A 15545-nucleotide genomic window follows, 5' to 3' on the forward strand; every position below is an offset into this window, starting at 1 on the left:
TGGTAGCCTGCTACCCTTCCTATGAGTGCCACCAGGCCTCCCCATCCAGGGGATGTGGTCAAATATGGGGCACCAGAGTTCGTGTGAAAGTCAGTCCCCACTCTCCACTCAACTGTAGATTGGATAAAGAAACTGTGGTACATATACACTATGGAATACTACTCAGCTATTAAAAACAAGGAATTTCTGAAATTTGTGGATAAATGGATTGAACTAGAAATGATCATAATGAGTGAGTTAACCCAGAAGCAGAAAGAATCAAATGGTATATACTCACTTATATCTGCATACTAGCCCAAGGGGCATGTCCCACGAAAGCCTTCACTTACCAGGAAACTGGGACAGACGAGAGGACATCCTATTGGAACTCTAGGTGAGAGAAGCATGGGAGAATGGGGAAATAGAAGGATCCAGAGGGTCCTAGAAACCTACAAGAAGAGCATTATGATGGGCGGATCTGGGCCCAGGGGTCCTGCTCAAACTATGGCACCAGCCAAGGACTATATGTGCAGTAAACATCAAACCCCAACCCAGATCTAGCCAAGGGACAGGACATTCTCCACAGGCTGAGGATTACTAAAAGTGAATAATGCATACTGTTTTCCTTGGTGATTAGTATCACCTGTTAAAATGACTATTCTGTCCAAATCCACTTGTAAAATATTGAATAATTCATCTCATTAGATTAGTCTAGTGATAAAATGATTTCTCATGTAACTTCTTTAGATGATTTATGGCTTTTAATTTTTTACTTTTAATTGCAAGTTATTAAAATTTCTCTAAATCAGCTTTCTAGTACCAAATTCTTAAATGAAAAGGAACAAGAGATAAACTCCATAAAATTTAACTTCCTCCACTCTCAGCAAAACCAACATCTCTCTTAAAATGGAAGGGCATGCTGTTTTTCTTAAAACAGAACTAGCCAGCTCTTGTGTGTTTGTGTTTAAGACATAGAATGAACATTCCAGGCCTTTCAGGGTGTTTAGTCTTTATTACAGCTTCTCAATTTCTGCTACTGAGCTGGAAAGTAGCCTTATACAGTATGTAATTAAAAATAAGAGGACAGTCCAAAGTCAGCCTGCAGGGCAGCTGGTCAATTAGAACTAACCTAATGTTATGGGTCACCTTGAAGAAACTAGTGTCTAGTCAAATGCAATGGCCCACTGAGGATATAGCAGAAAATCGCTATAAATATTTTTAATGCTTTAGATTTAGCCAACTCTGTGTATTAAGATTCATCTTTTAAGAGTCATGGGGTAACATCAAGAACTTGTTTAAGTATTATTTACTAAGGGTTTATTCTTAAATTAATAAATAACATCCATGCAAATTAATATCCAATTCGATTTTTAAAAAGAAACTTAATGAAGATAAAACAGAATCAAAACATTATCTTCTTAAAATCTTGAGGTTCATAGTAGAGCCACCAGCCTTTTAAATTAGGCATTTCACTAGTATAATACAGTTGATCAAGATATAGAACTGTACAATGCCTTGACATTCGAGTAAGAACCATCATTCTCTTCAACATAGACTGGCTAATGCATATTCTCCAATGGCAGTGAGGTTAGTAGTCTATAGGGAATGTGTCCTGACATAATTTCCCGGTGTTCAATAACACAACTTTGTTACGGTCATGTTTGATTTGCTGGTTAATGTACAAATGGCAATATAATTTAATTGCAAGTATTTTATGAAGGTCTGTGCTTATAAGAATTATGAAACTTTGAAAAGAGACTGTTAAATCACTGAAATTTTAAATATATAATACAAAATGTCATTTGTACAAAAATATGAGTTAAATATAAACATAAAGGAGTCATGGTAATTTTGTGCAAGTCTGTTTTCTGTGCTCTATAGTTACATATTAAAACTTCTTGGTTCTGTTGTGAAAAGATAAACACCAGATGAAGTTACTATCTATTACCAAAAGGTCCTAAAAAGCTTTCTTTAGCATTTATCATGCATGTGATTAAAAGTGTTTCCTATTTTGAGATCATCTAAACATTGAGGAAGAGAAAATTGAAAGGACAGTATTCTATAAACCAACAATCTGTCTAGAGTATATCATAAAATACAAAGAAATCCACAAATCTGCACAAGAACATATATTACATACACACAAGTGCACACATTCCACGCATGCATGTATGCACACATTCCATGCACAGTAACCAGGCTGAATAAAGCCTAATGAGATGCTGCATACAGTTCAATATTTGGCTGTGTGGCTTTCTTTCTTTCTTTCTTTCTTTCTTTCTTTCTTTCTTTCTGTCTGTCTGTCTTTTTTTAATAGGTGACACTGAGATCTTGTAGTTTTCTTTGGGGCTTAAGGACTTAATCAGACAAATTTGAATAAACGTGTGTCTGTAAATCTTTCAAAGACAAGGATGGCATCTTGTTAATTTTATTTATTCAAAATATATTCTGTGTAATAGAATAATAGTTTGCAACCTTTCTTTGTAAGCACTAGTTAGTAAATATTTCTTTAAAATTTTTTTAATTTGTTGTAATTTATTCATATTAAATCCTGAATGTTATCTCCTTGCTTGTATCTTCACATTCCCACCCTCCCTCCCCTAGACCTCTGACAGAAAGGTACCTCTTCCCCCACCATATAAACACAGCCTGTCAGCTCTCATCCAGATAGCCTGCTTCCTCTTCTTCTGTATGTCTCCAGGCTTCCCCACCAAGGTGAAGTGATCGAATCGGGGGTATCAGAGGCAGTCCCTGCTCTCCCACAACCTTGGAGAATGAGCTGTCCATTGGCTGTATCTGAACAGGGGGTCATTTGCTCAAATATGTTCATAGCAGCCTTATTCATAATAGCCAGAATCTGGAAACAACCTAGATATCCCTCAGCAGAAGAATGGATAAAGAAACTGGTACATTTACACAATGGAATACTACTCAGCTATTAAAAACAAGGAAATCTTGAAATTTGCAGGCAAATGGATAGAACTAGAAATGATCATTCCGAGTGAGGTAATCCAGACCCAGAAAGGCATGCATAGTATATACTCACTTATAAGTAAATATTAGCTCAACATAGATGTTCTCTGAGAGACTCCATCCAATGGGGTATCAGGACAGATGCTGAGACTTGCTGCTGGATTCTGAGTGGAGTGCTAAGAGTGGTATGAAAGAATTGGGGGATGGGAGGACCCAGATAGTTCAGGAGCCCCACAAGGAGACCATCAAGGCTGGCAGATCTGGACCAGAGTGGGGTGGGGGGTGGGGGCACTGCACAAATTGTAGGACCAACCAAGCTGTGTAGTTTTTCTGATTTCATCAAATGAGTAGTTTTTTGCCATCTTTCTACTCTTGAAAACAGTATGGAGAAGATTGTGACTATATTCTTCAGGGTCTCCTTTTCCTCTTCAGGTGTTACAAAATCCCCTGCTGGTGACCTTTGCAAAGATAATTGGCCCCCTTTTGACCTTTTGTTTGAATAGACAATTAGGTTCCTAAAGACATTAACCAAAAGCCAGTGGTTACAGTATAGCTGTAACTATTTTCTTATTAACTTTTGCAGCAAAGCTCCACCTGAATGGAAGGAAACATTCTCCGTACTCCATTTTTTAAAAAATTTCACTCCCTCTACAATCTCCTATAAAATATTAATATCCACTGCATCTCCTCAAATACGTCTGAGATAAAGAGGCAACAACTTGTAGCTTTTTGAATCCTCAGTAACAAGAAACTTCTTACCTAAAATCAGAAACCTTTAAATACAGTGTGAAAAGAATCCAGAATCAGGTCTAATTATTAGTGGTTTCTCTGTAGTTTTGATACTTTTAATTGTGTCAGGTCTTTACTCAATATTTCCTTGCACTTTTACAAGTGTTATAACTCTGCTGACCACAGACATAGGCTGTGTTACATGTTATGTGTTCAAAAACTTCTTTTCCAAAATCATTCCCTCAAGTCGGAACAAAATAGTCTGGAACAGATCTTATGTTGCATAGTATTGGAGCAATTCCTAATACTGTAGCTGTTCCTTTGAAGTTAACCAAATGAGCAGGTACCCTTTCCCTATCAGTCTTTTGTAGAGAGATTCCTCTGTAGCCAAATCCATGTAACTTGTATTCTGAACAATTTAAATTACCAGAAGTTTCTAGCAAATATTTTGCCAGGATTTTCTTCTCCTGTCTAGACTGTGTGGCCACTATGACTGGATACCAGGACTGAACAAGAATAGTCTCAATTAGATGTATAAGCAGCTAGTACTCTGGGGCTGTGCTTTCTACTGTGGAGAGGTTTCTTTGGGGAATGACCTACCCCTCAGGAACTTTGATGGGACATGACCAGTGCGTTTCTCATGAACAAAGAGATGTTTGGCTGTGGGTCTCTATATCTGTTTCCATTAGTTTCTGGGTAAAGCCTTTCTGATGAAGATTTGGCTAGGCACTAATCTATGAGTATAGTAAGAATATCATTAGGAATCATTTTTGTTGATTTTTTTTTTCTATCAAGGGTCTCTGGATCATCCAGTCTGGACCATCCTGTTCATCCAGGCAGTGTGGGGCATTGGCTCCCTCTTGTGGTTTGGGCCTCAAATCGCTTGGTCATCCTCACAAATACTGGACCACCTTTTACCCAAGCATATCTTGCAGGCAGGGCAAGTTATGAGTCATAAATTTTGTAGCTCAGTTGGTGTCCTAGTCCCATTGCTGGGAGCCTAGCCTGGTTACATAAGACGGCTAGTTCAGACTCAATATCACCCATTACTAGTCGTCCTCAATAGGGTCAACCTCTTAGGTTCCAGGAAGTTTCCACTGCACTAGGTTTCCACATTGCCCCTAAAATGCTCCCCAGTTCCAGTCATTTCTGCCAGTACTCATGGCTCGATTCCATTCCTTCCCACCTGATCCCTCCTGTTTTCATTCCCACCTACCCCAGTCCACCCACAAAATATTTCCCCTTCCCAAGGAGATCCATGAACCCTCCTTGGTATTTAGCCTCTGGGTCTGTGGATTGTAGTATGATTATCCTTCACTTTACAGATAATATGTATGCACTTATAAGTGAGTACATACCATGTTTGTCTTTCTGGGGGTGGGTTGCCACAGTTAGGATAATTTTTTTGTTCCATCCATTTGCCTGCAGATTTCATAGTGTCATTTTTTAACAGCTGTATAGTACTTCATTGTGTAAATATATCACATTTTCTTTATCCATTCTTCAGTTGAAGGGCATATAGGTTCTTTCCAGTTTCTGGCTATTGTGAATAAAGCTGCTATGAACATAGTTGAGCAAATGTCCTTGCTGTATGGTGGAGCATCTTTTAGGTATATGCCCAGGGGTCCTATAGCTGGGTCTTGAGGTATCACTATTCTCAGTTTTTCAAGAAAGTGCCAGATTGATTTGCAAAGTGGTTGTGCAAGTTTGCATTCCCACCAGCAATGACGGAGTGTTCTCTTTTCTCCACATCCCTATTAAATTCTCCCACTTGTTTGTCCCGTTTCCACTTTCACAGCACTTGTGTCCTACTAAATCCCTTTGTAGAGCTTCCCCATGCCCTTTTGCCCTTCTAGTTTCTGCAGTTACTCCAGCTAATATACTCACTTCTGAATGTTCACATGCAGCATTTGTCTTTCTGGGTCTGAGTTGTCTCACTTAAACTTCATGATTTCTTTGCTCTTCATAGCTGAATAGTATTCCATAGTGTATATGTACCACATTTTCATTATCCCGTTCTTACTTGAAGGATATTTAGGTTGTTCCCATTTCCTAGCTGTTGTGAGTAGAGAAGCAATAAACATGGCTGAGCAAGTATTTGTGGAGTCGGATGTAGAGCCTTTTGAGCATATGCCAATGAATGATAGAGCTGGGTCCTATAGTAGACTTGTTTTTGTTTTGTTTTGTTTTAGATCTTTGGATGTCCTTTACACTGATTTCTATAATGGATGTACTACTTTGTAATCCCACTAACAATAAATGAGAGTTCCCCTTTCTCCACATCCTCAACAGCATTTTTTTGCTGTCAATTTAAAAAAAAAAAAGGAAAGAAAGAAATTTGCTTATTTTTTTAAAAATCCAAAGGCTGCCATTGTCCAGAAACTTTTAACATGTTTATTTATAATTGTTATAAAGTTGAACTGTTGAGATGTGTTCACGGAAACATTTTGCTTGCATTAATGCTTTACATTTTGCATTTATATTAAAATTTTACACACAAATGAAAATGGGAAAACTGTTAATACCTGATTTCTGTCCTCTATTTTTCCACTCGCAATCATATACTTAGGTACCCTTTGACCCCATAGAAAAAATATATAGCATTCAGAACTACTGATGACAGGAAGGAGAGGAAAAATTTTTTGAGAATGAAATGTTTCCCCTCATAGTGGACTCTTAAGCACAGTCCCCGGGTGTGCGGCATTCTGGGTATCTTTTGGCATAATTGTTACACGTTTAGTATGAATAGCACACAGGTTAGTATCTTCAAAAGGGCTAACCAGATAGGCCTCACTTGCCTCCTGCAGAGCACCGATAGCTGCACTCTGGAAAACCACAGATCTGGTTTGAAGTCCTGACCAATTTCTCGCACTAGACACAGATGATTGAAGTGGAGCTTACAAATTAGTTCAGTGGACTTCTGATAGCGTCTGATTTCACAGAGTGCCACAGTGTTAGGTCAGTAACAATGAGGTTTCTTCACCCCTCCAGTAGAGAATGAACTCCTGTGAACCGCTTTTGTAGCCTGTTGTTTCCTGAGTGCTTTACCACCGGTGGATTTGCATGCAGTCTGCTTAGTGAGAGCCATGGTAGTAAGAGCGCCTACTTTGTAGACTAGGCTGGCCTCAAACTCACAGCAATCCTCCTGACTTTGCCTCCCTGAGCGCTGGGATTTCAAGGGTGTACTACCACACCCAGCTTCTCAGCTATTTTTATTTCTCCTTTGAAAACTCTGTTCATATATGTAGACAACTGTTAATTGAGTCATTTGTTTTCTAGATTCTTTGTGCTTTCAGGGTTTTCTTGTATATTCTAAATATTCATGCTTTATAAGCTATATAAGTTGCAAAGACTCTCTCCTATTCTGCGGGCTTTCTATTTATGTGATTGACTGTTTCCTTTGCTGTACATAAACTTTTTAGATTTATGATGTACCATTTATCAACTGCTGTTCTTAATTGCTAGGCAATGGAGTCCTATTCAGAAAGTCCTTTCCTTTCCTGTATCTTGTAGGGTACCACTTTATGATTTCTTCTAGCTGTTTTAGCATTCAAGTTTCACACAGAGGTCTTTGATTTGAAGTTGATTTTTGGACAGAGTGATAGATACAGGTTTAACTTCAGTGTTTTACATATGGACACCCAATTTTCCCAGCACCATTTGCTGAAGATGCTCTTTCCTCTGCTAATTGTTTTGGCGTCTCATTAAATACCAGATAGTTGTAGTTATGTGCACTTATGTTTGGGTCTTTTTTATTTTTTCATTGATTTGTGTGTCTGTGTCACTGTCACACTGGTTTTGTTTTGTTTTGTTTGTTTTTGTTTTGCTGCTGTTTGATTTTTATTAGTTTTCTTAATTTTTACTATCACTCTAATACAGCTTGAAATCTGGAATGGTAATTCTTCCAGTATTGTTTTACAATATATGATTGGATGCTATTTGGGCAGAAAAGCTGCAAGCAGGGAGTTATGAGCCTTGCCGTTTCATGGTTGGGTAATAGGTGTAGGGGCAAGCTGGCCCATAGAAAAGATTGGTTGAAGCAGTCATGGGGGCATTAGGAACTTTGGCCTGGATTCTCCTAATTGGTTGTTGCTATGTGCCGGACCACCTGCTGGTCAGCTTGACCAGCAGAGAGTATATTTGGACTTTCCCAAGGTGAGCTGATTGTGTTACTAGGGAATATTTTTCTGTTTAGACTAGTTTGTAGTTTTTCTGGAATCTGGATTCAGCCCTTGGCTAGGTTTAACACAAAATGGAGTTTCTTTTTCAAAATGGCGTTTGTCTGGTCCTTTCAAGAGTACTGTCTGCTCTTCCACAGGTCCTGAGTTTAATTCCCAGCAACCACAGGATGGCTCAGACCATCTATAATATAATCTGATGCAGGTATACATGCAGACAGAGCACTGTATACAAAATAATAAATAAATACATCTTTTAAAAAACAACTGGATAATAAAACTCACCAAAACAAGCAAACAAAAACTCCACAGCTTCCCCCTCCCCTTACCCCTCCCCGTCCCAGTGCCCACCAACCCCGCACTCTCCAGGACTCCATCATGAAGGTGAATGATCCCCTACGCCAGCCGTGGCTTCCCCTACACACTCCAGGACCCTGCCAAGAAAATGGAGGGAGGACCGCATAAACCCTCAGCCCCCTTCCCCCACCCCTCTGTCACACAATTACTTTGTAATCTCCATAATTCCACCACATAGGCAGAGAAAACATCGCTTAAGCTTCTGGCTAACTCGGCTTCTCCCTCTGCTGGCAATAAACCTCATGACAAGAGCCTGACATTTCCCGCATTCCCAGTCAATGTTCACCCCACTCAAGCTGAACCGCTTAATTGATATCCCAGTCGGGCTACAGATTTAAAATAATTCAGACAGTCAACGAAGATGATATTCACACCCCCTGAACTAAATTCTTTCTCCAGGGTCAGGTTGCCACTTTAAACAGGCCCCAGGATTGGCAGGACAGATGTCGCTCTTCCCTGTCCAGCTCGGATTTTTTTTTTAACAATGGGAGGAGCTATACAGAGATGAAACTCTCGCCTCCCTCTGGAGCTTTTTGCATAGCCTTAGCTTGCTTCGACTCTGGCTTTCCCTTCTCACAAGCCCTCTCCAGCTTCTCCTTGACCTCATAAAAGAAAATAAAAGCCTCTCCTCCCCCATAAACCCTCTAGCCCCACCCATTCCATCCCAGGATTGGGCAGGCGCTGCTGTGGTATAGGGGGGAGCTGTAACACTTGGGGTGGGGTGGTTTGGCCCCACGGTGAAGCCGAACTCCCACCCCAGCCACCCCAGCGGTGCCAGAGCCTATTGCAGTGCAATGTACTGCCATGTTGGAAATGTGCCTGATGGCGGTTAGTCGCCAGCCTCAGGAGGTGGGAGACAGCACGCCACCACCCCTGACCCTACCTGGGCCAGCTGCTGGAGCAGCAGTGACTGGAGCAGCAATGGTGGGATGCAAGGAGGAGATGATGCTTGGGTGGAGGTGTCAGGAGAAATGGGAAATAAAGAAGGCCTTTCCCACATGCGACCCCAATGCCCCTAAGCACTCTGCCCTTGATACCTAGTCAAAATTTTAATGGGCTTCTGCCTTGAGTTCTAAAAAGACTGATTCTGTTATTACACATTTATTACAAGTAATGCCTGTCACAGGAATACCTATATAGATTAAAACTGATAATATTCCATCATATGTGCCCAATGATAACATAAAGCATGTTACTGGTATACTTAAATCCTACAGGTCAAGCAATCATAAAAGGATCTAACGGCACCTTAAAGTAAAAGTTCACAAAACAAAGGGGGGAATAAGGTCTCCCAGACATAGATTAATGATACTTTATTGACTTAAAAAAAATTTTAAATGTCAATGAGCCAGGTAGCACAGCTGAAAAAAAAAAACACTGGATTTTAGAAAGGACTGCTGAATTAAATCAGCTTATATACCATAAGGATGTGTTAACCACAGTAAAAGTCAGGAGATGTGCTGTGTTTGGTAAAAGGTTTTGCTCTTGTTTCAATAGGAAGCAAAAGGCTGTGGATTCCTTCATAGTTAATAAAAACTAGATTTGGCCAGGAAAGACCCCCTGAAAATCTTGACTGCAGACATGGAAAAGAGGGACCCAGAAGAGCCACAGAACAGGGGATGTAAATGGTGATTTTCTCACACGGAAATGGCTCAGGAGCCTGCCCGAGACCTTGATGTCTCTGTAGTAGCCAATGATCTGTCCTGGGAGGCATGCTGCTGCTATGTCAATGAGTCTAGACTGATGGAACCAAACATACAAATGCTCAGAGATCTGCTGTGCGATCTCGGGCATGCTATGTGCCCAACACCCCTACCCCACGGTTCTCAAACCCTCTGATACCGTGACTTCTTCCCCTCCTTGGCCCCGTACTGGCCATTGGGACTTTCCTCCTCCTGCCCCTGTTTCATCCACTTTCTAAAACAGCAAGTAAGCAACATTGCCAGAGTCACTATCAACCAGCTTCTGGTTCAATATCAAACCATTCCCACCCTAGAGGCTGGTGACTATGAGATACCTTCCTTTTATAAAAACAAAAAGGGAGCCATATGTATGGGGCCAGGGAGCCATGCAACTTGGGAAGCCAGCCTGGAGCAAGAGTGATGCTAAGGCATGTCCAAAACCCGAAAAGCTTGTCTTGAGACCAGCAGGAGTAGGAGCAATTCCTTCCTGCCCTGGGCCTGCATGTCCTGGCACATGTAGCCTTATGTACTTACCACTGACAGAGAGTATGCATTGCATCCACCCACCCTGGCTAAGCTTTCCTCCTTCCAGTCCATCTCTGTGCACAATGAACCTAGATACTTCAAGGGAAGAAACACAAATGTGGCAGCACTTTCCAATATACCCAAGGACCATCTGCCCAGGGGTGTCACTGTGCATAATGGGATGGGCCTGCTCACAGTTACTAATTAATTAGGCTTGCCTCTAGGCAATCTGGTTCTCAAATGAGGCTCCCTAATCCATGTGAAGTTGACATAAAAATTAGCCAGCACACTTGGGCAGGCTAAAGTCAGGCAAGTTGACTAGACTGGGCTGGAATGCAGGATGTGCAGCTTGGACCAAGCTTCCAGACTGGGAAGAGCACAGGCAGAACTAGCCAGACTCTGTTGGCAACAGCAGATGGGATTAACCGGATTCAGTATCATTACATTTAAAAAGTATAATTAGCAATCATATAGAAGTCCAACATATGGGAGCACAATTTAAACAGTATTTTAATAAAGTTATTACTTTTTTATTTACATAATTATGTTTGTAGCATTTTTAATAAGAGTGATCCTCATAGGCTCATATGTTTGAATACTTGGTCTGCAGTTGGTGGAACTGTTTCGGAAGGATAAAGATGTGTACTTTCATGAAGAAGATGTGTCACTGGGGATGGGCTTTGAGGTTTCAAAAGACTCAGTCCATTCCCAGTGTGTCTCCTCATCTCTGCCTCATACTGGTGGATCAAAATGTGAAAATATAAGCCCAATTAAATACTTGCTTTTGTAAGTTGCCTTGAACTTGTGTCTTCAGGGTTTTACAGTCCATAGTGGTGGAACAAAGACATGTTGACAGGAACAAGAAAGAGTTCACAATACCATTCTATCTGTTTCATGGTTGATATCTCAACATGCAATAGCTCGGCTACTTCTGTAAGCAAGCCTCCTATTGTGTGTCTTGGCCATGGTCTTAGTTAGGGTTTCCATTGCTGTGAAGAAACACCATGACTGAGGCGACTCTTATAAAGGACATTTAAAAGACAGTTTCAGAGGTTTAGTCCATTATTTATCATCATGGTGGGGAGCATGGCAATGTTCAGGCAGACAAGGTGATGGAGGAGTTCTATATCTTGATCTACAGGCAGCAAACAGGGGACTTTTCATTTCTTCACACATCACTCTGTTTGCTAAGTAGCTTTGAAATAGAGTAAGGTAGAAAAGACCAATTAGATTCTGATTTATTGATTTACTTTGTGATTTACATTGCTTGCACTGCCTATTTACCAAGGGTGACTTCCCTTGCCACCCGAAACAGGATGACCTGGAGAAGAACCTGGAGAAACAGCTGAAACAATAGGTTACTGCGCTTAACAACTTGCAGATTGTTGCCCTTAACAACATGCTGACTGCCGCCCTTAACAACCTGCTGACTACCAAGTAAGTATCTACAAAATTTTGCTGGCTGGCTTGCCCCACCTTGTGGTTATAGAGTATAAATGCAAATTGGACCTGGGATTGAAACCTTTCAAGAACTGTCTGGGTTTTGGTCCAGCGGTGACATCACCTCTCTCCCACTTTCATTGGTGTCAAAGTGCTTATTCGAAAAAGATTCCCACAACAGCTATAATCAGCAAAACTTCATTCAGCAAGTAAGCAAATACATTACATCTCTACGGCCACTCACCTTCTTGGCAGTTGCAGCTCCCCAAATTCTTTTCATCTTTATGCCTGTGTTGTTGAATTTATGGTTGTTTGACATATTTTTCTTGAAATATAATTACATCACCTGCTTTTTTTTTTTACTTTACTCCCTCCAGCTCCTCCTAAGTCCCTTCCTTTAAACTCTGTCCATATTTCCCACTTCCAATTTTAGCTGATTCTTCTTAGATTATCATCACTACATATAGACATATATGCATGAAGACATAAATATAACCTGCTGAGTCTATTTTCTTCATGTATGTATGGTGTGGGAGCTGGCCACCTATACTGGAGAACCAAGTAGGGGACTTATTCCTGGGAGAGGCTAACTCTCACTCTCACTCTCAGCAGTTATCAGTTGCCTGTACTACCTTGTCCAGGGCTATGACCCTGTGAGATTTTTCACCTTCCTTAATTAGTATTTACATTGATATTGTCACTCTTCTGCTCTTGTGTACATAGTCATTTGTATGAGAACTGTTTCACAACATGCTTTCTGGTTATTCTGGCTTTTACAATCTTCCTGACTTCTCTTTCTCAGTGTTTCCCTAGTCATAGATGCAGGAACAGTATTATAGATGTTCTATCCATTGCGGCTGGACTTCCTATGACTTCCTATTGATCTCTGCATTGTATTCATGTATTAGTAAGGGTTCCTAGACTGGAGAGACTGAATCTATATACATAAAACCAAGATTTATTAGACTACCTTGCAGGCTGTGGTCTAGCTATTCCAACAATGGCTGTCTCCTGACAGAAAGCCAAGAATCTAATAGTTGTTTGGTCTATGAGGCTAGATGTCTGAGATGGTCTTCAGTATATACTAGAATCTTTAAGAAGTAGGTTCTTCTATGCTGGTGAAGGAATGAACTGGCCAGTGAGAAGAGGGCTAGCAGGCAAAGAGGAAAAATTTTCCTTCTTCCATGTCTTTTATATAGGCTGCCACTAGAAAGTGTGGCCCAGATTTAGAGTGGGTCTTTTAACCTCAAATGATCTGGAGTTAAGTTGCATCTTCCAACCTCAAATGATCCAATCCAAAATAAAAAAATAAAATAAAATAAATTTTAAAACCTCATAGGTGTGCCCAGATGCTTGGCCTTTAGTTAATTCCAGATGTAGTCAAGTTGACAAGCAAGAACAACCATCACAATCCTTTTGTGTTTTTCTGTGATGGCTTCCATTTACTGTAAAGAGAATTTGATGAGGGGCAATAGCTACACATATCTGTGGGTATAGAGATAAGATTTAGGAGGTAGTTAAGAATTATGCTAGTAGTGAGAGAAGTATGGGAGAATGGGGAAATAGAAGGATCCAGAGGGTCCTAGAAACCTACAAGAAGAACATCATGATGGGTGGATCTGGGCCCAGGGGGCTCTGCTCAAACTACTGTGCCAACCAAGGATAATACATGCAGTAAATTTTGAACACCTACTCAGATCTAGCCAAGGGACAGGACATTATCCACAGTTGTGTGGAGAGCAGGGACTGACTCACTCTGGTGCCCCATATTTGACCACTTCCCCTGGGTGGGGAGGCCTGGTGGCACTCAGAGGAAGGATAGGAAAGCTACCAAGATGAGACTTGATAGGCTGTGACCATATGGTGGGGGAGGAGGTCCCCTTCTGTCACAGACCTAGGGGAGGATAATAGGGTGAAAGAGGGAAGGAGGGAGGGAGGGAGGGAGGGAGGGAGGGAAGGAGGAACGGAAGGAGATAAGCAAGGGGATAACAATTGAGATGTAATCTGAATAAATTAATACAAAGTTATTTTAAAATAATTATGCTAGTAATAAATTATCTTCTGGGATCAGTGGTTTCACTAACACCAGGAAATTGGCTAGGTTTCTAGTACCTGACACTGTTTTCATCCTGAAGAGTGCCACTTTCCGCACATTAAAGGATATCTTGCCATATTGGTCACTATTTACTGTGGTTCATAAATGTCACAGACGAGCAGGACTATTAATTGTCTCCATAAACATCATTACAATAATAAATGGATAATGAAACTGTGGTACATATAACAGTGGAATCCTGTTCATCTATAAAGAAAAATGAAATTTGCAGGTACATGGATGGACCTAGGAAAGTTTATAATGAGTGAGTAACCCAGATCTCAAAATACAAATGCCTGATGTTTTCTCTCAGCTGTGCTGAGAGAATGTGAGTATAAAACGTGGAGTAATCACAGAAACCAGGAAAGTATAATGGGTCCATAGGTGGTGGGGAGCAGGATACAGGTGATATTAAGTGGGCAATGGAATAACAAGGGCGGTGCTCCAACTGGGAGTGATGGAGGTTGATACTTAATGAAAAGGAGGGACAAATAATGTCAAGGTTGTTTGATAAAGCCTCAAGGAATCTTTAATATTTACCTAAAAACTCATACACAATGCATGTAAGGAACTTACAGCATAGGCCTGACAATGTTCCACACAAGAACCATAAACCAAGTGACTCCCCAAACAATATTAACCATGGCCATCACCCTTGGTTGCCTCTCAGAAATTAAAGGTAAGTCTCTATTATTGAGGACACTGAGCATTTGGGACACAGGGCTCAGATTTTTTTGAGCTGAATCTAACTTGAAAGCTTCATTCATGTAGTTTAACTTCCATGGTACTAGTTCCACAAATTTCTAGACCCATGGAGTTTGTTGAGAAAAACCTGATCAGGAGGAACCACTTCAAACTGCTCTAATGTAGGTCTTAAATAATCCCGGAAACCCTTAAGCAGACAACTGAAGGAAGAAGGCGAGAGGAGTTTTGAGAGGCCAGGAGTATAGCTCAAAAGCTTTATGTTCACATGGACAGAAAGGGGAGAACTCCAAATAATGACAATAAGCATCTTTAAGAGATAAAAATTCCCAGGCAGTTTTTATTTTCTACTACTGGCTTTTCAGAATTTCTATGACAAGTACGCATTCTTTTGAGGGGGACTGGGATGAGGTAAAATGGAGCGGGGCGGCGGGGGGGGGGGGCGGGGGGGAGAAAACCTATGGTAATTGGCGCCCCTACTCATGTGTCTGACTAGGTAATCAGTTACATCAGATGATCAATCACAGTACTGTTGCTAAGTTGCCAATTATTCCTTGTCTATTTTAGCTCTTTTGAAGTCCAAATATGGAGATGCTCAGGTGTGACATTGCTGGAAAGAAAAACATTTACTTTAAAATCCTGAACACATTGTAAATATTTAATGGCCCGGCACTAGGGAACAGATTAAGACAATGTATTCAGAAGGTGGCATTCTGTGCTGCATTACAAGCTTCTTAAGATAAGAAAAACAGGATAGTTCAGTATAGACTTTTAAAAAATAAAAGCTGTTCATTTGAAGAGAAGGTTTATGGTATTTCATATCTAACAGTTTATGATTCACTTTTAAACCACAGAAATTCTTAGTTAAGATTCTAATGCATGCTT

At 40.6% G+C, this 15545-nt stretch overlaps 1 pseudogene; it reads right to left on the reverse strand.

Moving 5' to 3' along the window:
* Positions 1–779: 779 nt before the first annotated feature.
* The window catches only part of LOC127185281 (nicotinamide phosphoribosyltransferase-like), a 36778-nt pseudogene continuing 22012 nt past the window's right edge, over positions 780–15545 (reverse strand).

The sequence above is a fragment of the Acomys russatus genome, chromosome X (assembly GCF_903995435.1).
Source record: "Acomys russatus chromosome X, mAcoRus1.1, whole genome shotgun sequence".
Lineage (NCBI taxonomy): Eukaryota > Metazoa > Chordata > Mammalia > Rodentia > Muridae > Acomys > Acomys russatus.